Here is a 25397-nt window from a genome sequence, read left to right as displayed (position 1 = left end):
TATGCCAAAGCCTTTGACTGTGTGGATCACAATAAACTGTGGAAAATTCTTCAAGAGATGGGAATACCAGATCACCTGACCTGCCTCTTGAGAAATTTGTATGCAGGTCAGGAAGCAGCAGTTAGGACTGGACATGGAACAACAGACTGGTTCCAAATAGGAAAAGGAGTACGTCAAGGCTGTATATTGTCACCCTGCTTATTTAACTTCTATGCAGAGCACATCATGAGAAACGCTGGACTGGAAGAAACACAAGCTGCAATCAAGATTGCTGGGAGAAATATTGATAACCTCAGATATGCAGATGACACCACCCTGATGGCAGAAAGTGAAGAGGAACTAAAAAGCCTCTTGATGAAAGTGAAAGTGGAGAGTGAAAAAGTTGGCCTAAACCTCAACATTCAGAAAACAAACATCATGGCATCCGGTCCCATCACTTCATGGGAAATAGATGGGGAAACAGTGGAAACAGTGTCAGACTTTATTTTGGGGGGGCTCCAAAATCACTGCAGATGGTGATTGCAGCCATGAAATTAAAAGACACTTACTCCTTGGAAGAAAAGCTATGACCAACCTAGATAGCATATTCAAAAGCAGAGACATTACTATGCTGACTAAGGTCCGTCTAGTCAAGGCTATGGTTTTTCCAGTAGGCATGTATGGATGTGAGAGTTGGACTGTGAAGAAGGCTGAGCGCCAAAGAATTGATGCTTTTGAACTGTAGTGTTGGAGAAGACTCTTGAGAGTCCCTTGGACTGCAAGGAGATCCAACCAGTCCATTCTGAAGGAGATCAGTCCTGGGATTTCTTTGGAAGGAAAGATGCTAAAGCTGAAACTCCAGTACTTTGGCCACCTCATGTGAAGAGTTGACTCAGTGGAAAAGACTCTGATGCTGGGAGGGATTGGGGGCAGGAGGAGAAGGGGACGACAGAGGGTGAGATGGCTGGATGGCATCACTGACTTGATGGACGTGTCTGAGTGAATTCTGGGAGTTGGTGATGGACAGGGAGGCATGGCGTGCTGCGATTCATGGGGTTGCAAAGAGTCGGACACAACTGAGTGACTGAACTGAACTGAACTGAACTGAACTGATAACCCTTTTTCCAAATAAGGTCACTTTATGAGGTATTGGGAGGTTAAAACTTCCACATAAAATTTTTGAGATGGACACAATTCAACCCATAACAAATTGATAAATGATAATTCTTTCAATTAAACATTAAGTATAAAATATTTTCATAACATAATGCTTTTGAGATACATATCTTTAAGTATTCTGGACTAGAATGAGAAAGAATTTCACATAAAGAACATGGAAGATAATTCTTGCATACCATCCAAAGGAATCTCTCCTTTTTACTCCTTAAAGAAAGCTGTTCTGGTAAAAGTTAAAAGGCCCAATTTCACAGTTAATTATTTCTAGAGTAATAGAAGTCCAACCTAAATTATTTTCCAAAACAAGCATCTATTTCCTTAATATCAGGAAAGCTTAACAAGATGTGTATCTTCCAGAATTAAATTATTCCTGTGCAAAGAACTGCATTGTGCATCCTTGCTAGCTCTCAAGCTGGTAGGATTCCTTGATTTTACAGGTAACACCCCAGTTATCCTCCAACATAGCTTACAAGTTAGATGTCCTTCGAGTACAACCCAAGGTCAAGTTCCGCATGAACGTCTCCACAACCTGGGAAAGGGACAGCTGCTTGAAGTGTCCCTGCTCCCTTGTCTTTAGAATAAATCCTGCACTTCAGTGGTGTGTGCATTGTTTGTAGAACAAGAGCAGAAGCTTTTCTAAGAATGAGGAATACAGGACATTGCCCTCCCGTGAAGTACAGATATAGTGCTCCCAGTGACATGAAATATACATACTGGGCTTCCCTGGTGGCTGGGTGAAGAATCTGCCTGCCACGACAGAAGACGCGAGTTCAATTCCTGGGTCGGGAAGATCCCCTGGAGGAGGAAATGGCAACTCATAGCAGTGTTCTTATCTGGGAAATCCAACAGACAGAGGAACCAGGTTTGGCTACAGTCCACAGGGTCGCAAAGTCAGACATGATCCATGACTTAGCAACTAAGCAACAACATTATACTGTGCCTAGCACAGGGCAAGGCAAGCTTATGGAAAAATTTTTACATAAAAATTGGAGTTCAGCCATCAAAGACACAGCCCACAAAACTTACAGTAAAATGACTGTCATGACTCACTCATTTTACAGACCTTTACTGAGCCCTGCGAGTTCAAAGTACCACCATAAGAGAAGGGGGCACCCATGTGTTAACATGCACCTGATTTTCCAGATGGTTCTGTTCAGCCCCAGTGGCCTGCAGGGAAACCTGGCTGAAGCAGCCCTCTCTTGTCTGCAGCTCTGTTTGAAATTAAAAGGACCGATTCAGAAAAACAATAATCCTTTTTGTCAACAGCCTGCCTCTCTTTATCCTTCCACTGAACAAAACGTTCAAGGGCAAAAATCTGTTGCCAAGATAATAAGGGCAGAGGACAGTGCCGCAGCAGGTGTTAAATGAATGGAAGCGTGACGGGGTTACCTGCGGCTCCCAATTTCCCAGGGAGGGTTTTTCTGCCTGGTTAGGCAAGAAAGTAAAGGCAGAGATGGAAGGACACGTCTTGCCAAGTTTAAACTGTCTCGGAATATATCTCTTCAAGATTTTCAACACAGTTCAAAGCGTTTCGAGTCTAAGGTTTTCATGGTTTCCCCCCACCACCACCACCACCGAGAGACAGGAACATTCTGTAGAAAAAGAACCCTGGAAACAACGAGATATGTGGATGGAGGTTTTCCATAAAATATTTTACACACTGATGCATTTAATAAGACACCTAATCCATTAAATCCAAAAATGGCAAGAATATAGTGTGCTTAATTAATCAAAGAGGCACTTGGCTCTAATGTCAGGGTGAACTGTGTAAGCAAACTGAAATCTAAACATGTAAATGCCTCAAGGTCTCACAGTCAAAACAAAAGCACAACGAATCACCAACAGCCAACTGAGCTTTGAACTCTGGCCTAGCGCCAATTTCATCATTGTTTCTGCACTTTCTCTCTGTGAGTCTTTCCCCCTGGCTCTGTCCACTGCCTTATTCCTGTCTATTTTTGCTCAGATAAACTCAAAATCTTTTAATACACCTCAGTTTATCTTGTAACACATGCTGGCCTTCTATTGCTACCCTAACTGCCGCAACTTTAGTGGCGTCAAAGGACACCCGGTTTTATCTCCCAGTTTCATCAGAATGACGTCAGGGTCCAGCCCGGTCCTCTGCTGGAGTCTCTCAAGGTCAAAGCCAAGGTGCAGATAGAACATTCCAGATGTGTTCTCTCCAAGGCTCTAGAAAAGATCCCACGTTCTGTGTCATTCAGGTGATTGGCAGAATGTAGTTTCTAGAAGCTCTGGCGCTGAGTTTTGTGGCTGGCTTGTCCTCCCAGAGTCTCTCCTGCATCCTTCCACATGCTTCCCTTCGTCTTCAAAGCGGCAACCATGCGTCCGTGCTTCTTACACTGTAAATCTCCAATTTTCCCTCCAGAGCTTACTACCTTCTCCTCTGCCACGGCTGTCGCTTGATTCCAGATAGAGAAAATTCTGTGCCTTTAAGAGCTCCTGGGGGTAAAAAGAGCTCATGGAAATTAAATTGGACCCACCCAAACAATCCAAGAAAATTTCCCTATTTTCTGGTCCATAAACTTATTTGTACCTGTAAAGTCCCTTTGGCCGTAGAACTTAACATACTCTCATGTTCTGGACATTAGGCTGTAGGCATCTTCAACAGGTCATTTTGCCTATGACAAACGTTTACTGGGGCAAGCTGCTGTGTGATATTTCTCTTAGAGTTGAAGTTAGTTATAAAAATATGTCCATAATACAATACGTTTCAGACATATATTTTCAAGCATTCTGGGTCATGAGAAGAAAAAAAAAAAAAACATAAGGAAAGCCAACAATCTTGCTTTGGGCTCATATTCACTCAACAAACTCAAAATAAAAAAAAAATTATCATGGGCTGCCTTTATATGAGTTGCTACCCTCCAAAGAAGGATGTAGAATGTACCTTGAGCCACATTCTTGAAGACTGAGCATCCATCATGACCCATCTTGGCTACATGATAGACTGTGTTCATACTCAATTGCTCAGTCTGTCCGACTCTTTGCAACCCCATGGACTGTAGCCCGCCAGGCTCCCTGTCCATGGAATTCTCCAAGTGAGAATACTGGAGCGGGTGGCAATTCCCTTCTCCAAAGGATCTTCCTGACCCAGGGATCAAACTTGGGTCTCCTACATTGCAGGCAGATTCTCTACCCTCTGAGCCACCATGGAAACCCTGTTGATACTGATTAATATGAAAATGGACTCATACTGTTTTTCTTGGTAACCAAAAAAAAAAAAATTAGAAGCGGTGAAAGTAGCTTCTATTAATTAAAGGTTACGCAGAGGAAAAGAGTGGATGGTAGCAAAGCTGTGATTATTCTACAGACTGGACATTCACTGATGACCAGTGAAAGCGGATTCGATATATGTTTTCCCACTTCTGGGCTTAGCATGTGATTCTATGATGGAAGGATGTATTTCCAGACAATTGAAACTCCAAGCATGACATAATCAAGTGATATATGACAACGTGTTACCTCATTGCTAGTACGTGTGGTATTGGCAGTAACTTACCAGCACTCCGTGGGTTACAAACGAGTGTGTTTGTGGATGTTGCCTGAAGCTGTAAGAATAAGCCTCACTACATTAGCAAGTTGTCAGGAAATTCATTAACCTTTTTGTTTTTAGAGAGAACTGTGTGAAGCATTCCTATATATTAGAAACCATGGGAACAAATACAAATTGGATCCCTCGGATACTTAGGTTTCCAGCTTTTGTCATATTGACAATAAAGAGCACCGTACAATTTCCGATACCCACCTCTCTCCACTTGACGCAGAAGGCATTTTGATCCATAATTAAATTTGTGCTCTTTCTCGCTAAGAGAATTGAAATATCCTACAGTGTGTTATAAGAAGTTTTGACATTATCTTTCCATTTAGAACCATGTTTTGACAGCTCACAATTTTCCCTCTAAAAGGGCATGAAAAACACATCACATACTAACGGAGGCCCTGCCGGCTCAGGCAAAAATCAGACCTTTCAGCCAAACTGGAGCTTTTGATAATTCTAGACGCATAATGAACGAAGTCAAATCACCTCCAAATATTACTAATACAGTGCTGTGTTAGTCGCTCAGTCATGTCTGACTCTTTGCGACCCCATGGACTGTAACCCACCAGGCTCCTCTGTCCATGGGATTCTCCAGGCAACAATACTGAGTGGGTTGCCATTTCCTCCTCCAACTAATACAGTAAGGAAATATAATTTATTCTACTGTAAATATTTCTCATTATGAAAGCTTCTTCCTCCTCCCCACTCTCTCTCCCCCTCCTGAGAATAGACTTTTAGACAAAGAAAGGGGGGGAGAGAGGGTGGGACAAATTGAGAGGCTGGGATTGACATAGATACACTACCATGTGTAAGACAGAGAGCTAGTGGGAAATTGCTGTCTAGCACAGGGAGCTCAGCTCAGTGCTCTGTGATAACCCAGAGGGGTGGAATTCAGGGGGTAGGAGGGAGGTCCAAGAGGGACGGGATACATGGCTACATAAAGCTGATTCATGCTGGTATACAGCAGAAACTAACACAACATTGTAAAGCAATTATATTCCAGTTCTTAAAAAAAGAATCTCACTTTTATAATCAAAATCAAACCAACAAGAGAGGAAAAATGAGAGTCAGGAAGAGGAAAGAGAGGGATGATGTGAGAAGGGGGTGGCCATCAACTGCTCCTGGCATTCATGGGTTTTGAGCTGAGGCTCTTGAGAAAGACAGCTGCTTTATGATGCATCTGCATGGAGCACTCCAGGACAGTCTCAGCACTGGAGCTTACACGGGCACGGCTGTCTGGGAGGCGGGTGTAGGCTGCCTCTCAGACAAAGAGGCGTGAATTCAAGGGGCAGTTCCCAGGTTTCTGGTTAAGGGTCCCCTGAACTAAGGTCTAAGGGTAATCTGCTATCAGTCTCATATAGAAGAGGCAGTCTTCCCGCTGAACCTCATGCAGTGCCCTGCACAACTTATCTTTGGCTAAAGTCGCATGGGCATCAGGGGGATAAGCAAGTCCTTAAGGTTCTGCAATACAGGGCTGCACTGGCCTGTGAACCAGCGCAGTCAAAGATGGATGTGACATCCCCGCGTGCATAGGCAGCCAGCCCACACAGGAGTCGTGTCTAAGTTCCTGTCACAATGGGCCTAATGGTCAAGGAGCCAAGAGTAAAACTTTTGGCCACAGCAACTGAGAGCTTTGCAAGTTTTCCTTTTAACAGGTCATCCATTTCACTTGACGATTCTGAGGCCTGTGGGTAGTAGGACCAGTGAGGTTGGGTGACAGGCAAAGCCTTGCAGTCTTTTCATCCCTCTTCTGTTTAGACGGGTATAGATGAGAATTACTCCAGTGGGAAACGCAGAATCTCCAAGTGTCTTTGCTACTGTCAGAAAGGAAATGATTCCAGGTAACGCAAAGAGTCGGACACGACTGAGCGACTGAACTGAACTGAACTGAACTGAATCAGAAAATAGACAATAGCCTATGATTAAGAACATATTCTGGAGGAGGAAATGGCAACCCACTCCAGTATTCTTGCCTGGAGAATCCCAGGGACAGGGAAGCCTGGTGGGCTGCCATCTATGGGGTCGCACAGAGTCGGACACGACTGAAGCAACTTAGCAGCAGCAGCAAGAACATATTCATAATCACACTGGGAACAACCGAATGAAACCTATTTGCAGATGGATTTGATACTCACAGATTTGTTCTAAATGGCCTAAAAGTTTTGGTTCATGGCCTTGCCCCCACCTTTAAAGTTTTCAAATGGTTTGGGGTTTGATGGCTTGAACATGCACTAAAGATAAGTTCCGTTGTCTCCTTGAGATTTCCCTGTTAATACTTCTTTAGGACATCTTTAAATTTTGTTTTCCCTGGGTGGTTGTAGCTTGTGTTGGGGACACTTCACCCAGATGGGTGAAGCAAGCAATCAGGTCTTTTCCAGTGTGCTATTCCCAAATCAGATGCTGGACTCTGGAGTTGAAGAAGGCTTGATTCCAACAGTCAGGAGTTCATCTTAGCTTTGAGTCTTGGACATGGTAGGCAGCCTGGATGTGTTAACATAGCTCATTTTATATATTAATCTGCTAGAAGATGAGCCTTTCCTTCTTGAAACTGCTCTTATATGGTGCCTTGTTTAACTGGAGTATACCAGCTGCAGTTAGGAAGGGCTGTTTCTTACAAAGCAGACCAAAATTTGACCCACTCCAATAGCATCTCTTTACATATGTTCGCTCCCTTTCTCTAGCTAACTGGCAGGCCTTAGGGCTACAGTTTTGGTAATTTGCATGGATTTCATGTCTCAGAGGAGGTAGGATGTGAACAAGTCTTAGGGGATTCTGACTGCATATTCAGGTCGATAGCTTCCTTCTGTCCCCAAACAGAATGCACTCACAATCAGAGTTGTCCCAAGGGGTTTCCAAGAAGTCAGACAAAACCAGAGGAAGCTCCCAAATAAATTCAGAGCAATGATGAGCACTTCTCTCTTCATGGAAAAGAACAGTGGCAGGTTTCAGGGTGTTTCAGCAATGGATAGAAATACATGCAGCTAAGAGATAAAAGATTTCAAAGGAAGTCAGTCTAGAAACAGAAAAAGACCCTGTACTTTCTATCAGAAGGCAGCTCCCAGAGGCTGGATAGGCCAAGGGTTAAGTGGCGATCCTAAGACTAAGTCAGCAGGACCCTCTGTTGACCTTGAGCTGCTGCCACTGTGTGCAAACAAGGAGGGCAGGCTTTTGTCGTGAAATCAATGTGGAACTATAATAAGCCACGGGTCTCCGTTATGCGTTTTCTTGTTAAGATAGAATCCGCAGAACTTGTCTCCATGCACAAATAGAAAGAAAGATTTATGATCACTGGAGAATCCTTTAAGCTGTAAAAACCATTCTCCGGTGAGTCTCTGTAATGCAAGGGTCCAAGGGTGTCTGCTTTCATTAGCTTCTAGGAATGAGAAGCTAGTCTAGAAAAGTCAGGAATCCAATGTTACAGTATCCTATGGGAACAGGTAATCCTCTAAGTCACCTCTTGTTGATCGGCCAGAAAAGTCATGGATAGGTTGCAGCCTTTAAGAGGAAGGAGACTCCTAATTTTTGTTTGATGTTGCAGCCAAGAAAATGCACTTGGTCCTGCTGAGACTGGAGTCTGTCCTTAAAAGACTTTGTGTCCCTGTACACTAATAATGTCGCTGGAAGGGCTGATGCTGAAACTGAAGCTCCATCACTTTGGTCACCGGATGCGAAGAGCTAACTCACTGGAAAAGACGCAGATGCTGGGAAAGATTGAGGGCAGGAGGAGAAGAGGGTGGCAGAGGATGAGATGGTTAGATACCATCACATCATGTCTACCAATAGACATGAATTTGAGCAAACTCCAGGAGATAGTGAAGGACAGAGAAATCTGGCATGCTGTAGTCTATGGGATTGAAAAAGAGTCGGACCCGACTTAGCAACTGAACAACAACCACAACACTAATAATGTCAGCAAATGGAAGAAATCAGTTCTGCAAGATTTTCAGTCTGGAGAACAAGCAGATGATCCATGTATTATAGAAGACTAGAGTCCTCTGGAAACGGGATGTCGCTAATGACTTAGGCATAGCTGAGTATCTGTAAGAAGAAAGAGGATGCTTCTGTAAACCCTCAGGCACAAGTGCCCATGTATGCTGTTGATTCTCCCAGGTGAATGCAAATGGACCTGGTGAGTCAGAAAGGAAGGATATAGAATGCCTAGAATAGTTTTATGACTGTAAATTAAGCAATGGTCTCCAGGATTGAGGATAAGGGGGTGTTAGAATTGAAGAAAAACAGACAAGCAGGGAAGTAACATCTCATTGCTGCTGCTGCTGCTGCTGCTGCTGCTAAGTCGCTTCAGTCGTGTCCCACCCTTTGCGACCCCATAGATGGAAGCCCACCAGGCTCCCCCATCCTTGGGATTAACGACCCTTAAATCCTGAACACTGTGGTATCCATGCCAATTTATCCTTGTGATGGAAAGAACAGTGGTATTACCAGGGCTCGTACAGGGATAGTAAGCCCTTCCTGAAGGCACACGGACGTAATGGATCATTGTCCTTCAAAAGACTCCTTTGGGGGCTTCCCAGGTGGCGCTAGTGGTAAAGAACCCACTTGCCCAGGCAGGAACCACCGGAGACGGGGTTCAATCCCTGGGTCAGAAAGATACCCTGGAGGAGGAAATGGCAACCCACTCCCAGTATTCTTGCCTGGGAAATCCCTGGCTGGCTACAGTCCAAAGGGTCACCATAAGTCAGATGCAACTGAGCGCACACACACACAACTCCATTTTTTCAGTGGGTATCAGGCAGTTTCAGCAAAAATATAACTAGATTTATTGAAATATTTACAGATTCAGCTTCTTTTATGTGTCCCACATCTGAACCATCTTTGAGAAAGGACACAATCAAAGTCTGGGATGTCCCAAATGAGCCTGTGTATGAAATAATCAAACTCCTGGACACAGACACCCCCCCCCCCCCGCCAGACGTGGAGAACAGACTCCTGGTTTCCAAGGGGGAGGAGGTTGGGAGAGGGATGGACTGCGAGCTTGGGATTAGCAGATGCAAACTGTTAGATACAAAATGGATAAACCAGGTCCTATAGTACAGCACAGGGAACTTTACTCAATATCCTAAAATAAACCATAATGGAAAACAATATTTTTAAAAATATGTGTGTGTGTTAGTCGCTTAGTCACGTCTGACTCTTTGGGACCCCCAGACTGTAGCCCACCAGGCTCCTCTGTCCATGAAATTCTCCAGGCAGGAATACTGGAGTGGGTTGCCATTCCCTTCTCTAGGGGACCTTTCCGACCCAGGGATCGAATCCAGGTCTCATGCACTGCAAGCAGATTTTTACCATCTGAGCCACCCTGTAATAAACTCATAAAGGAAAACAATATTTTAAAAAGAATATATAGCTAAATAAATGAAACAGAGTTTGTGATGTCCACACAGCAACCATCAGAGAGTGGTCACCAAGCTGTGATGCTCCCAGGTTGTGAGTCAGAGACTCTCCTGCTTCGAGAGTCCCGGAAATGCTCCACCTGGTACACACATGGTAACAGCACCCCCTTCACAAGTAAACCTCATCACAGAAGATTCAGCCCCAGCTCCCAGGACTCCAGAGTGCCAGCACCCCGGGGATGAGACTGGCCCATTTCTGTGGATCTGCAGAGGAGGGCCACCACGGACCTCGGGGACGCTGCAGCCCCACTGTCAGCGAGCCACCAACACCTCTCCTGAATGGTATGCCCTCCAGAACCTCCTAGGGTCTCCTGGCCTTGCCTGAGACATCCGAGACTGCCAGCCCCTTCCCGTCAGCCTCTTGATTCCTACCTCTGCCATCTGCCAGAATAACTCAGGCATTCCCCCTTTCTTGGGCACTGGCCGTCACCTTTTTCCAGGATTCTAAAAGCTGTTCTAGCAATAAGTTCATCCCATAGCCTGGATTCCTTGCCAGAGGGCTAAATTCCAAGGCTTGAGAATGTGTCCTTGAATATATTACGTGATGGCAGACATCAGTTCAGTTCAGTTCAGTTGCTTAGTTGTGTCCAACTTGTTGAGACCCCATGGACTGCAGCATACCAGGCCTCCCTGTCCATCACCAACTCCCGGAGTTTACCTAAATTCATGGCCATTGAGTCAGTGATGCCATCCAACCATCTCATCCTCTGTTGTCCCCTTCTCCTCCAGCCTTCAATCTTTCCCAGCATCAGGGTCTTTTCAAATGAGTCAGCTCTTCGCATCCGGTGGCCAAAGTATTGGAGTTTCAGCTTCAGCATCAGTCCTTCCAATGAACACTCAGGACTGATCTCCTTCAGGATGGACTGGTTGGATCTCCTTGCAGTCCAAGGGACTCTCAAGAGTCTTCTCCAACACCACAGTTCAAAAGCGTCAATTCTTCAGTGCTCAGCTTTCTTTATAGTCCAACTCTCATGCCCATACACGATTACTGGAAAAACCATAGCTGTGACTAGATGGACCTTTGTTGGCAAAGTAATGTCTCTGCTTTTTAACATGCTGTCTAGGTTGGTCATAGCTTTTCTTCCAAGGAGCAAGTGTAGTTAATAATAATTATACAGTTCAGAATTGTCCTTCAGGGTGACTGTCACATTTGAACGTGCAGTTGAATAGATGGGCATATCAGAAAAGGGTCCCTCTACACACGTTGTTCTGTGTCTTTTCTCTGAATGTTGCATCTTATATTTCTGTCTCAGATATCTTCAGATATGCAGTCATCCAAAAGCCTGCACTCAGAAATAGTAGGCATTTTATAAGTCATGTGAACTATAATACTACGAATTTCCACCCACTCAAGGATTCATTCTTCCATCTTTTCATTTATGCAATGCCACCATTAATTGTCTTCCACGTTCCAGACGTGGCTAAGCTCTGAGAGCCTGTGAAGCTCGTCTCATATAGAGTTTTCTTGGTGGCTCAATGGTAAAGAATCCACCTGCCGATGCAGGAGACATGGATTTGATCCCTGGTCCGGGAAGACCCCACACGCTGAGGAGCAACTAAGCCCGTGGGCCACAATCGTTGAGCCCGCATTCTAGAGCCCGGAAACCGCAACTACTAAAGTTCTTGGTCCCTAGAACTCGTGTTCTGCAACAGGAGAAGTCGTGGCAATGACAAGCCTCCCTTGCCATAATTAGCAAAAACCCGCACAACAGGGAAGACCCAGCAGAGGCAAAAATAAATAAATGAATAAAATAAAAAGCTGATGGCACATAATTATTGAAAACACAGAAGGAACAACTACTTCCAACAGTCTTTTCCCCCATCCTCAATTTACCACTGACAGGACTATACCCTCTACAAATGATGTAAGCTATTCTACATGAGACACACCAGAAGAAAGCAATTTCCAACTGCTTTTCCCACAAAGAACACATATGCATATTTGGCCATCAAACCCCCAGCAAATGAATGAAAATCTTCCCTGTCTCAGGAGATATTTTCTAAAGCACTTAACTGGGTCAATGTTGGAGGGAGTCACAGCACACTCAAGAAAAGAAAGTTTCATATCAGAATAACCTCAGGGCAATTTAGAAGGTAAAAAAATATTTCTGAAATGATCAGATGGATATTCAAAAAAACTGGCTACAATTAAACCTCACCTTGTACAGGGCCAAGCTGAAAACGACAGAATGCAGATACTACGTTAGCATAACAGAACTGTGAGCTTGCTGATGTTTTGACATTAATTGAAAAAGAATGTTGTGTGTGCTGGTGTTGAAATTTCCGAGACTGTCAACGCACTTACTGGAAATTCATTTGAGAATTCCCTTCTGAAGTCGTTTTAACCTGAGTTTCAAACCCCCAGGAAAACCATGATCTCTTCATCTGTATCTTATACGGCAGGCGGCGAGACACTTAATAAACTGAACGAGACTTTAGAAAGACGGGAAGTCTTCAATTTGAATTCAACCCATGCCTTACTTGCTACAGATGCTCTTTTTTTCCCTCAGAGAAACCTCAGGCTGTTACAAATGAGACGCAGAGGTGGTGCCTCCCCAGCACATACAAATGCTTCCTATCCTTTTGAGGGCTCTGGCTGATTGATTTGTTTGCCCTAAGGCAGAGCGTGAGCGGTATCTTTCCATAAAGCAATTGTATGCAAAGTGGTGACGGGTCAGAATGACGACACCACCATCACCACCACAGGGCAGAAGAGGACCAATTAGCAGGAGAACCGATTGCCATGAAATATACAAGGGGTTTAATTTTGTAATAAGTTGCTAAAATTTGCAGGAGAGGTATATTTTTATTTTGTCGCTTATATACTATTTTTAAATACTCTCAGAACTTTTGGACCCATGTTCATAAAAATAGTTAAAATGTCCACTGCTCAAAGACGTTTATTCAATTTTTTAAAACACAATCTAAATTGAATATTCTCTTTGAGAAGCCACTATTGTCTCACTCATCATTGAGTTACTTTTTTATTCATCTTTCTCTGTAGTCACACACACACACACAGCCCTAACATCCAGCATTTCAGCAAATCCTGCCAGTTCTATCTCCAAGTATACAAGAATCCAACCACCTCACCCCAAAAGCATCACCAACACCAGGCCACCATCATTCTTCCCAGTATTTCTATGACAGATCCCCAGGCCCGGTCCTCTTCCAAGAGAGGTACGTTTTTTTAATGGGGCTTCCCTGGTGGCTCAGCTGATAAGGAATCCACCTGCAATGTGGGAGACCTGGGTTCAATCCCTGGATTGGGAAGATCCCCTGGAGGAAGGAAAGGCTACCCACTCCAGTATTCTGGCCTGGAGAATTCCATGGACTGTATAGGGGTTGCAAAGAGTTGGACACGACTGAGCGACTTTCACTTTCACCAAACAAATCCAAGTTTTCTGTAACTCATGATCCTTAATTTTGCAATCGCTTAAACTTCTGTTTATGCAGATGAGTTGGTTTACATATTCACTCATTCACTCACTCATTCACTAATGCATTCATTCACTGCATTCTTTGGATGTGTATCTCATGAAGGATGGTACTCTTAAATGGCTGTCACTTTTATAAAATTTACTTTTAATTGGAGAATAACTGCATTAAAGTGCTATACTGGCATCTACCATACGACAATACAAACCAGCCACAGGTATACACATGTCCCCTCCCTCTTGAACCTCCCTCCCACCCCCAACCTCATCCCACCCCTCTTGGTCATCACAGAGCACCAGGCTGAGCTTCCTGTTATCCAATAACTTCCCCTTAGTGATCTCTTTTGCATATGATAATGCATATGTCTTAATGCTATTCTCCCAATTCTCCCTACCCTCTCATTTCCCCCACTGTGTCCACATGTTTCTTCTCTATGTCTTGGTCTCTAGCACTGCCTTACAAACAGATTTATCAGTACCATTTTTCTAGATTCCACATATATGCATTAATGTACAATACGTGTTTTACTCTATTCCACATATATGCATTAATATACAATACGTGTTTTTCTCTTTCTGACTTACTTCATTCTGTATAACAGGCTTTACATAACGTTCTTTTTTATGGATTGCCAGTTTTTAATTCTCAAAAGGCAATGAGATTTGCAGTCTTTCTTCAAATGTGCAAATATAGGCAGATGCTGGAATAAGTTTGAAACAATAGGACCGAAACCAGCCTATTTTACTCTCACAACCCTAAGCTAAGCTAAGCTAAGTCACTTCAGTCATGTCCGACTCTGTGCGACCCCATAGACAGCAGCCCACCAGGCTCTCCCGTCCCTGGGATTCTCCAGGCAAGAACACTGGACTGGGTTGCCATTTCCTTCTCCGTGAAAATATTCCATAAATGAATTTCAGTAACTCTTAAACATTCCACAAAATTTCCTAAGAACCTGTGAGAGTATAATACCTGGAAATCCTCTCTAAAACAGAAATTCACCTATCTGCTACATTACTGCTGATGATCTGAAATGTACATGATCTCTAAAAAATAACAGTACTGAATAAAACTGAAAGGATCATCCAAGTTCCTACATAATACCAAAGTATTTATCCAGGATTACTGAATAAATCATAGCAATTTGGTATCCTTTTCAGAAAAAAAATCTCAAAACTTACAAGCATGTGGCATTTCACACTGCACCAACCAAGTAACAGTAAATGAAGGTATAACCACGACAACTTCTTCACCAACTCTTGTGTCCTGAAATATGATGTCTGCCCCTGGCAGCTACCATTCCAGTTCCACAGGGTATTTTCCAGTCAGACAAGCTGTACAATGATCATTCTTTTCAAAACATTCCAGACCATTCTCATTTTCTTGAATCATAATATCTTCCTTTGAACAATGACCATGGTTTTCAAAACATTCCAGAACATTCCCATTTTCTTGAACCATAATGTCTTGCTTTTTCACTCTCTGTTTTTTCAGTGTTATTCCTTCTTGTTCAGATGAAACCAGTCCTTCTACTGACAGATATACAACACTGTTTGCTCCTAGATAATCTGAAATATGCTCAAATTCTGGTTTATTGGCAATAAGCTCTTCTTTTGTTGGTATGTTTATTCCCATGAAGCATGGATATTTAATTGGTGGTGAAGCTATGCGAATATGTACCTCTTTTGCACCAGATTCTTTGAGTAACTTTGTCTGACAGTACTCCAAATTTTTTCTCAACACCAAGTTGTCTTAACCTCCTGTTTGGCTGAATGAATGTTCTCACAACTGTACTGACAAAATAAATCTATGCTATGATTTCCGGTCAGACATTTGTCTCTATGGAATAACAATAGACTGGAAACACATGTTCAGTCATTGTTCAGCGGATAAGTCTTGTCCGACTCTTTGTGACTCCGTGGACTGCAGCATGTCAGGCCTCCTTGTCCTTCACCATCTCCCAGAGTTTGCTCAAACTCATGTCCATTGAGTCGGTGATGCCATCCAACCAGCTCATCCTCTGTCATCCCCTTCTCCTCCTGCCTTCAGTCCTTCCCAGCATCAGGGTCTTTTCCAATTAGTTGGCTCTTTGTATCAGGTGACCAATGTATTGGAGCTTCAGCTTCAGCATCATTCCTTCCAAGGAAAATTCAGAGTTGATTTCCTTTAGGACTGACTGATCTAATCTCCTGGCTGTCCAAGAGACTCTCAAGAGTCTTCTCCAGCACCACAGTTCAAAAAGATCAATGCTCTGGCACTCAGTCTTCTTTATGGTCCAGCTCTCACATCTGTACAGGACTACTGTAAAAACTATAGCTTTGACTAGACAGATCTTTGTTAGCAAAATGATACCTCTACTTCATAAATACGCTGTCTAGGTTTGTCATAGCTTTTCTTCCAAGAGGCAAGACTTTATTGAGCCAATGGTCTATAAATAACCAATAACATTTGATGCATGCATGTATGCCTGTGTGTGTGCATGCTAAGTCACTTCAGTCGTGTTCGACTCTGTGTGACCCCATGGACTATAGCCTGCCAGTCTCCTTTATCCATGAAATTCTCCAGACAAGAATACTGGAGTGGTTTGCCATTCCCTTCTCCAGGGGATCTTCCCAATCGAGGGGTTGAACCCATGTCTCTTATGTCTCTTATACTAGCAGACAGGTTCTTTGCCGCTAGCACCACCTGGGAAGCCCAATAACATTTGGTAGTTGTAAATAATGTGTAAATGAACATTTAATGCCCCAAATCTGCAACAGGAAGACTGGAAAACGGCACCTCACTCGGTATTGTCAAGGTCAAAAGAATAAATCAAACCCAAATAAAATTTTGTCGAAAATCCATATGCACCAAGAAAGCCTAAAAATCCTGGGGTAAAAAGAGCTCTTTCTAGTCTGGCTTTGTACTTCCTCTCTGTTCCTAACTGTTCCGAAACATACCCAAACGATTCAATATCATCACAGACCACTCACCTCCACATCCCAAGCTTTCAAATAGTTTATACCGTGAAATCACAAAGGCACTGATTGTCATTCTCAAAAGACAGAATCACTCTACTATCACATCAAAAGCATTTGTATAGTCCCTCTAGTTATGGAGAAGGTTAAAGCTAAAATGTTGAAACTGTTGCATTATTATTTTGAAATGAAATAGCAAACCACATCAGACAGCTCAATAGGCACTGAATCATGCATGCCCAGAAAACTAAAGGCAACTGCTCAGACGACACCCAGTAGCTCTTACGCTTGATTTATATTTATTTTCCTTGTGCAAGTCTCCATATGTTCTAGTTTTCCATTAAGAAACAATAGAGGAGTCCTTCCGAAGCTAACTTAACACCTGTGAATTCCCATCCGTGGTAACCAGAGAAAGGTCTCTGTTTGATTAAGTGACTGCCTTAAATTTCAAAGGTGCTAAGTTCAGCCTCTGGCTTCCCTGGTGGCTCAGTGGTAAAGAATCCACCTGTAACACAGGAGATGAGGGGTTCTATCCTGGAGAAGGAAATGGCAACTCACTCCAGACTTCTTGCCTGGAAAATCCCATGGACAGAGGAACATGGCAGGCTACAGCTCATAGGGTAGCAAGAGTCAGACACGACTTAGCTGCTAAACCACCACGAAGTTTGCTCTAGGACTGCAATTTAGCTACTAAATCACCATCATCCTCTGCACTAGGATTCTATTTTCATGAGAAGCTCATTTTTAACTTTAGTGATGATATGAAATGGGACAGAACTGCAGAGGTTAAGAGATGTGCAGCTTAAATTTTCCAATAAGGAAAGTTATGAAATGTTCCTCAACTTTGACATCAATGTGACTTTTTTTTTTTTAGATTTTTTTGTGTGTGAATGTGGACCATTTTTTAACACTTTTATTGAATTTGTTACAACATTGCTTCTGTTCTGTGTTTTGGCTTTTCGGCCAAGAGGCATATGGCATCTTACTTGGGATTGAACTCTCACATCTTGCATTGGAAAGTGAAGTCATAACCACTGGACCACCAGGAAGTCCCCAGTGTGGCTTTTTGGAATTGGCACATCATCACAAGAATGGAAGAACAAGCAATACTTGGTTAAAGATGAAAAGATCTTGTATCACAAGGCTTCCTCATGGGTCCGTCACACCTTGGGCACCTTGAACATGTGAATAATACATAAAATACAACATACTTCATTTTCTGGATCTATCTTACAGCTAAGAGTTGGGCTATTTTCCCCAAACTTTTAACAAATTCAAACAACAAACCTCTAGAGTAAACTCCCAAGTAAAGTAGGCCACTGTGAGTCTCTGAAAACACAGATTACTTTATGAGTAGCATGAAAACATATCAATTTTTCCCCAAGTAATTCAGTACTGGGTCAAGCTGGGTGGGCTGCTAGGAGAACTTAAAGAATTTATACAACTGAAATAAAATACTAATGGTTCTGACTGTATAATTCTTCCAAGGGAGTGCTCATTGGTTCAGGAATTTTTCATGAAATAAAACTAAGAGAATGACAATTTGTTCGAGGGGGACTATAACATTGTTCCTCAGCCCTTTTAATCCCTTGCCCCTTCTGCAAAACCAATCATTAATACAAATCTTGCTTTGTGATTAATTCTGATCTGGAAATAAAAGCTCACAATGCAAGTAAACACCTTTTTTACTTTACACATCTGCCTGCCATGGTACCCACTCCCACCCTCCATCACAAGCCATCCCCCTGGAAAAGGAAATCACAGACATTATAATGAGAGTGAATAGATCCCATGGTCAAAATGAGAGAGAAATCTACAAGCTGTGATCTAAGGAATTCACTGCCAACACAACATAAGCCAACAGTATAGGTCCCCAAAATGATTCACCGAAGCTCAAAATACAAACTCATGAGAAAGTAGGAAAGAACATTAGAGGTAGGGTGCAGTTATGATCTTTTAGGTTAAACCACAGGAAGCCAATCTTCTGAGAAAATTTATTCCCGGGATCTTAGCAAAGCATTCCTTCCCTCGCTCCAGTCCCCTGTTTCAACAAGATAGGCTTGCCCTGAATACGCGATCAAAGGTAACACCTCTCCAACCACATCACTCTCCAGGCCCTGGGCTTTCCTTCTAGCTCTGATTATTTCCTGCTTTATGTTATGTATTTACTTGCTTTCTGATTGTTTCTCTCGCCCACTGGAATGCAAGCTCCATCAGAGCTTGGTCTGCTGTATTCATCTCTGTCCCCCCGCAGCACTTGGTAGACACTCCATAAATGGATATTAAATGAATGAATGTGCCCTGAATTCCAGCTGTAAAAACACTCACCCAATTACTGCAATCATGAAAGATGGGGGAAAACAAATTAGAAAGAGAAGCCCTAATGGAGGACTTCTTAAAGAAACAAACAAATACCACAAGGATTATGCCTCCAAATCTCGAGATGTAAATAAAATTAAACTTCGCAGCTTCTAAAACATACATAGATTTATTCATCTGTATTCATTTTTTCCCACAAACATAGAAATCCGTAGTTTCAAAATCACTAATCATCACTTTATAGTACATAATTATTTTAGAAAGGATTTTCTTGATGGCTTAGGTGGTAAAGAATCTGCCTGCAATGTAGGTGACCCACTCCAGTGTTCTTGCCTGGAGAATCCCATGGACAGAGGAGCATGGAGGGCTACAGTCCATGGGATCGCAAAGAGTCGGACACAACTCAGTGACTTAAGCACACCTGCATGCAGCTTATAGCGCGCATCTGAGCCTTTTTTGTCTCACTGGTTATCAGGCTGATTTTAGGCTTCCAAGAAAGGAAACTATCATAGAAGCCTGGGAATGAAACCAACTGAGGCCAGGGACCAAGCTGTAGAATTCCCAGCTGCTTCTCTATGCTTTGAGAGTCAAGGCACCCGAGTCATCCTCTGTAGCGCACTTGCTAAGGCTTTCTGCCTTGGAAGTATGGTTATGCTGATCAACAATCCCTTGGCCAAGCAGAACCATGCCCTCTTTCAGTGTTTCCCCCCAGGGGGCTGCACCCACAGTTCTCTTGCACCAAGGATTATTATCACGCCCCCTATTTCATAACTTCCTGCCCGAGCATTCCCAGCTTTTAGTGTTGGGTGGGAACACAATTGGGAAAGACACAGACGGTAGCTTTTGTCCTTTTATTTAAGTGTCTCCTACCAAAAAACGAAACATAGAATGCCGGCACACTACAGTTTCTTTTGCTGTTGTTGTTGTTTAGTCGCTAGGTCTTGTCCAACTTTTTGACTCTGCACACCGTTGACTGCAGCACATCAGGTTCCTCTGTCCTCCACTGTGCTGTGCTTCGTCCTCCACTATGTCCCTTTTATTTGTCAGTATTATATAGAATCTCAGTATCTCTGAGTAAATAAAATCATTAGCAGCAATTATAAGTTACTTCTTAGTCTCTGACTAGATACATCAGAGGTTATCTTTTTATAGCGATATTAAACTACTCTAAAGGATACTTCTAACACAGTCCTGAGAAGGACCTTCCTTCCTCCCAATTTATGTCTTCCCCTAAACACTCCATTTGTGCATAACAGCACCCTTGCACTGTCTCGTGGCTCTTCCCGTCCTAATTTTTCTTCATCAGTGGGTCAGGTTAACCTTTAGCGAGCACCTTATCTCCTCTGGATTGCTCTTCCATCATTCCCCGAGCACTGTCTCCTTTAATATCTCCACTTTTATCTCCTCATTTTATTCTTTGGTGTTAAAAGCAATCCCGCTCGCCAGCACCTGGCAAGTGGTCACTTTGATGGCTGCCACTCACACCGCACCTCAAAGCAGACTCTGATTGTCTGCTTGAAATAGACTCCAGCCCCATTTATAAACGAACGAACACCCCACATGTCAGTTCACCACTGAGCACTCGTGGTGGTCACTCATCCCTTCAGATGCCGGATGTGGGCATTAAGGGAATGGGCTGCCTAAACCTAGAGCTGCCAAAACCTACATATGTGTGTGCCTGCTCAGGCATGTCCATGACCCTATGGACAGTAGCCCCCCAGGCTCCTCTGTCCATGGGCTTTCCCAGGCAAGAATACTGAAGTGGCTTGCCAGTCCCTTCTCCAAGGGACCTCTCTGACCCAGGATTGAACCCCCATCTTCTGCATCTCCTGCAATGGCAGGCAGATTCTTTGCCTCTGGGCCACCAGGAACAATCTCCAATTTCCTAGAGCATATTCTTAAGAAAATCCTTTTAACTGAGTATTTTTTATGAAGGAGAAGGAGGGTGATACAAAAAAGTAAAGCAGTGATGAAGTTGGAGCCCATTTACCTAGAGAGAACCTGTTTCCATTGTTTAATTTAAAAACACCCATTTTTATAGGTTCTATATCAATGATGTGGCAGTACAGGCACAATAGAATCTTCCTGAAAAGGTTCTAATTATACTCCAGAATTACCTGGGGTTTATACAGGCAAAATGAACGCGTTCTTATCTCTTCGACACCGTACCGTAGAAGCAAAGACAGTTTCTTGCTTTAAAATATCTCTTTGAATTGTTTGCTGCCTTTACAGTGAAAGCCAGACCCAGCTGCTGTATAAACACGCATCTTTGTTTCGAAGTCTCCTGTCTTAGGACATACGAGCATCATTAATGAAATAAAACAGAAGAGCATTCACACAAAGAAGGCAAAGGAGCAATGAGCAGGTAGCAAATGATTCCTGACAAACAGGCAAAATAATTAATGACTGATGACCAACAAGGCACAATTATCTGGAGTGGTGTAATGATTACAAGTCATGCGGGTGAGAGAGGGGTTTTTTTCCCCCTTTCTTGACCCCTGGGCAAGCACACAAAGGCATCTGAGAAAAAAAGCATCTTTAACACGACTCTCTTCCATGAGCCCACCACCGCGCCTCCTACTGTCCTGTCTTCTGGGTCCTTGGGGGGAAGAGCCTCCCAGAAGCAATGCGAGGTTTCTAAATAATACATCACAACTGAGCTCATCATTTACCTTCATCGTTATTTTTCTATGTCACCAAGTCAGAATTCTATTTTCATATTCATTTCGAATTTCCACAGTCATCCTGGGTTGCAATGTAGAGGAAGAAAAAAGGGCCCGGTGAGACGGAATGTCAGGTGGGAAGGATTGTTTGCGATCAACAGGCAAACAAAGAACCACAGTGAAAACTGCAGGTAGAAAGAAAGATGCTCATTACCCCCCGACATAAAAATGTATGTTCTTCCTCTCTGTGCACCGGCACGGTCCACGGGGACTTGAGACCATCAGCAGAGGCTGACACCGTCTTCTGTCACAGCTGCAGAGAAACGGCCGTAATACAGAACCCGCACAGGGAATGACATCTGATAAATGGAAATGAAATATCCTATGAAATAGTACTCGGAAAGCCAAGCCCCGTCGGTGATAGCTTTGGGTGTCATTTGCATCCCACACCCTGCATTAGTCAGTATTTTCCAACAGTTATTTTTAACTACATCATGAAGTATTTACTTGACAAGAAAATCATTTGACTCTCTACAGAAGAAAGGTCTTGATAAATCTTTGAAATCACCCTGTTCTTCTTACGGATGGGATTCTCTCAAGAACAGTGATTCTATCAGGAAATTGAGAATCTAATGAAATGCTCAAAATAATAATTTTCACTTCTTTTAACTTACTGAATATTTTCCAGTAATGGTGCTCCCATCAGGAAATCTAGAGTATAATCAAAATAATGATTCATTTCCTGAAAAGTTTTTATGTTAGTGCTCTTTCATGCCAAATTTGTTTTCTGCTAAGAGAGCTTAAATAATATATTTATCACTATTAATCCTGAGTAGGATATAGGGAAGAGCAAATGAGAAAATCTGCTACTATTTGGCAAACCTAATATCTGGATAGTAGGTGCTTTTGGCTTTCCTTAGAAAATGTCACAGCCTCTGGCTTAGCTGGTCACACAATTTCAACAATTAATATCAACCAACATTAATTGCAAAATACACAATCCCTCAATAACAAAATTATAGTAAGAATTAAGCATAAATCTCAACAGTTTTTTAGATGCAAGCTATCATATACAGTATGGAAGAACAAGGTCCTACTATATAGCACAGGGAACAATATCCAATATTTTGGGATAAACCATAATAGAAAAGGATATGAAAAAGAATGTATATGCTTGCATACTTGAGTCACATTGCTGCACAGCAGAAATTAACACAACACTGTAAATCAACTATACATCAATAAAGAATAAACAAAAATAATTTCAACAGTTTTAGGTTGTCACTCCATTTTAACAATCCAGTACTCTCACTCTGTAGTATCTAAATATAAGAAACATTACCATAGAAAACACTTTGAAAAAAATAATGGTGGGACTTCCCCAGTGTCTCAGTGGTTAAGACTTCACCTTCAGTGCAGGGGTCGGGGTTCAATCCCTAGTCAGGGAACTAAGATCTGACATGCTTCAGAGCCAAAAATCCAGACTATAAATAGAAGTAATATTGTAACAAATTCAATAAAGACTTTAAAATGGTTCACAAAAAGAAATCTTTTATTTTTTAATATAAATTTATTTATTTTAATTGGAGGCTAATTTCTTTACAATATTTTATTGGTTTTGCCATATATCAACATGAATCCACCATGGGCTTTTAAAAAATGGTCCACATCAACAAAAAAAATCTTTAAACTTTAAGTTAATTAATTTTTTTTTAAGTAAAGGAATTTTGACAGCCAAGATAAATACCTGTCTGGGTACCTCTCACTCGCTTATGCTCTCAAATGCTTAATATCCCCCAGGATATAAATACACTGGCCCCAACCAACCAAAAATACTAACATGCTGTTCTCACGTAGAATCCAAATGTCCTTTGATGTCTATCCTCTTTATAATTTAACTGAAAATCTAAACAGGCAATCCACATGTAAGTAACTGATTGTGTGTAAGTCACTTCAGTCATGTCTGACTCTTTGTGACCCCACGGACTGTCCACCAGGCTCCTCTGTCCATGGGATTCTCCAGGCAAGAATACTGGAGTGGGTGGCCATGCCCTCCTCCAGAGGATATTCCAGACCCAGGGACTGAACCTGCATCTCTCGCATTGGCAGGTGGATGCAGCTTCCCACTTGTACCACCTGGGAAGCCCAGGTAACAGATTAGTCAATTTGTATTCACCATTCCAAGTTAAACTGATATGGGTGGGTAATGAGTTCTTTAAGAATTTTCCAAATTATGGAAAATTCTTAAAGATATTGGAATACCAGACCACCATATCTGCCTCCTGAGAAATCTGTACACAGGTCAAGAAGCAACAGTTAGAACCAGACATGGACAACGGACTGGTCCCAAATTGGGAAAAGAGAACGTCAAGGCTGTATATTGTCACCCTGCTTATTTAACTTATATGTAGAGTACATCATGCGAAATGCTGGACTGGATGAAGCACAAGGTGGAATCAAGATTGCTGGGAGAAATATCAGTAATCTCAGATACGCAAATGATACCACCCTTATGGCAGAAAGTGAAGAGGAACTAAAAAGCCTCTTGATGAAAGTGAAAGAGGAGAGTGAAAAAGTTCACTTAAAACTCGACATTCAGAAAACTAAGATCATGGCATCTGGTCCCGTCACTTCATGGCAAATAGATGGGAAAACAATGGAAAGAGTGATAGGTTTTATTTTCTTGGGCTCCAAAATCACTGCAGATGGTGGCTGCAGCCATGACATTTAAAGAAGTTTGCTCCGAAAGAAAAGATATGACGAATCTAGACAACATATTAAAAAGCAGAGACATTACTTTGCCAACAAAGGTCCATCTAGTCAAAGCTATGGTTTTTCCGTAGTCGTGTATAGATGTGAGAGTTGGACGATAAAGAAGGCTGAGCACTAAAGAATTGATGTTTTTGAACTGTGGTGTTGGAGAGAAACCTTGACAGTTCCTTAGACTGCAAGGAGATCAAACCAGTCAATCCTAAAGGAACTCAACCCTGAATATTCATTGGAAGGACTGATGCTGACGCTCCAATACTTTGGTCACCTGGTGTGACAAATTGACTCATTAGAAAAGATCCTGACGCTGAGAAAGATTGAAAGCAGGAGGAGAAGAGGATAACAGAGGACAAGATAGTTGGATCTTGTCACCAACTCAATAGATATGAGTTTGCAAGCTCTGTGAGACAGTGAAGGACAGGGAAGCCTGGTGTGTTGCAGCCCCTGGGATCGCAAAGAGTTGGATGGAACTGAGCGACAGAACAACAAGTCCCTTTGAAGATGAGAAACATGAATGTTATTATCATGCACTGACATCCATCCCTCAAAGAAGATTATGTCTTGCAGAGTTATACAGGAAATGCACATATTATCACCTTAATTAAATGCAAAATTTATATATGTCAGATTCTAAAGTCTTTAAGAACCTTAAAGGTAAATACAAATATTAATTCTCTTTCATTTCTACATATAAGAACATAATGGAATTATCTAGAGCCTTAAGAAAGATATATCATTGATAAATATTTGCTGAATTAACTTATGTTTGATGTTTAGTTTTAAGTGGGTCAAAGATGGAGTTTGTCTGGGTTTAAAACCTGGTACCATCAGCTACTCTGTGTGTGGCCTGGAAAACTTACCTGCCTTTCCATGCCTCAGTTTCCACCTCTGTAAAATGGGCTGGATACCAGAGTCTGGTTTGGTTAGTTGGTGTGGTGACCAAATGAGCTCATGTGTAAACTGTGCTGAGAGTGAGGCCTGGCCAGTGAATACAACCTCTGGTTCTTCTTGTTATATACTGACTTTTGCTTTAAATAGGGTATCAGTGTATTTAGCTCTTAGTATGTTGCACACATTTACTTCGAGGTGATCTTGCTCTGACAATTTTCCTTTAAAAATAAGAGTCTCTCTG

General features: G+C 42.4%; 1 long non-coding RNA gene across 1 annotated transcript; it reads right to left on the bottom strand.

Moving 5' to 3' along the window:
- Positions 1-1715: 1715 nt before the first annotated feature.
- On the bottom strand, positions 1716-23031 carry LOC120880930. The gene is made up of 3 exons (XR_005725157.1): positions 22946-23031; positions 6703-6710; positions 1716-1726 (listed from the first exon to the last, which is right to left on the bottom strand). It is a non-coding gene; the product is annotated as an uncharacterized LOC120880930 (long non-coding RNA).
- Positions 23032-25397: the final 2366 nt, after the last annotated feature.

This window comes from Oryx dammah, unplaced genomic scaffold (genome assembly GCF_014754425.2).
Source record: "Oryx dammah isolate SB20612 unplaced genomic scaffold, SCBI_Odam_1.1 HiC_scaffold_22, whole genome shotgun sequence".
Taxonomy (NCBI): domain Eukaryota; kingdom Metazoa; phylum Chordata; class Mammalia; order Artiodactyla; family Bovidae; genus Oryx; species Oryx dammah.
Note: the sequence above shows the minus strand (reverse complement) of the source record. Positions and strands in the feature narration are given on the sequence as shown.